Source organism: Octodon degus, unplaced genomic scaffold (genome assembly GCF_000260255.1).
Source record: "Octodon degus isolate 3935 unplaced genomic scaffold, OctDeg1.0 scaffold00291, whole genome shotgun sequence".
Taxonomy (NCBI): domain Eukaryota; kingdom Metazoa; phylum Chordata; class Mammalia; order Rodentia; family Octodontidae; genus Octodon; species Octodon degus.
Window position 1 is genome coordinate 826802 of NW_004524867.1, and position 1038 is coordinate 827839.

A 1038-nucleotide genomic window follows, 5' to 3' on the forward strand; every position below is an offset into this window, starting at 1 on the left:
GGAGGTCCAAGTGTCCCTTCTGGCTGGGAAGGCAGAGCGACCCCGTGGGAAAAGACTCTGATAACAGAGTGACCCCTGGCCCACATCCAGGAACAGACCAAAGACTTCTTTTGCGACAACTGCAAGGAGATTAGATGTTCCAAGGACGAGCTCACACTGCCCATCCTCTTGGCGTTGCTCGTGGGACAAGCAGCGATGTCTCGCTGGAGTCCTGACCTGCCGGACTGCGAGCTCATGCACACACGCAGTCCGCAGTCTCCAGGCCCTGCTTCTGCTACTCAGAAACAGGGAAGTAGTTCTGAGGCCTAATATGAACGCTGAGGGTGTGTTATTTGGAGATCATCCGGTGTTCTTTACTTTTTCTTTTTGTCCTGTGCTTGGTACAGGGTCTCACTGTGCAGCTTGGACTCATAGTGATCCTCCTGTTTTCAGCCTCCCCAGCGCTGGGATTACAGGCATGCACCACTATGCCCAGGAGGCTCCCTGGGGGCGCGCGGGGATGGGGGTGGGGGGCGTGGCACGTGGTGCTGGAATTGAACCTTGGTCCCTGTGCTTGCCTAGGTAGGTGCTTAGTCCGCTCCACTATCTCACCGGCCCTTGTCTGGGGTTCTTAAGGTCACTTTGTGGACTGAGGATCGTGGCTCTCACACAGTGGCCATCATGTACCACCTGAACAGTTCTCAGAAGCACCCTTTTCTGATTCTCAGCCTGGGCACTTGGTCTAAACTTTCATGAGAACCTTCTTGGTCCTTTTCTGGCCTCTCATCTTCGTACCCTCTTATGTACTCTTTTGCTCTTGCTTACACACCATCGCAAAATTCACCTCCCACGAGAACAGGTACGAACATGTAATGCCTAACAGTCATCATATGGGAGCTCATTAATGCATATAATTATGTGTAAATTAAAAATAAAACATCTATATTTAAAATCTGCTCTAAGGGCTGGAGAGATGGCTCAGTGGTCTAAAGCACCTACTTGGAACAAGCTTAGCAAAGCACAGGGACCGCAGTTCGATCCTCCAGCACCACATGCCAG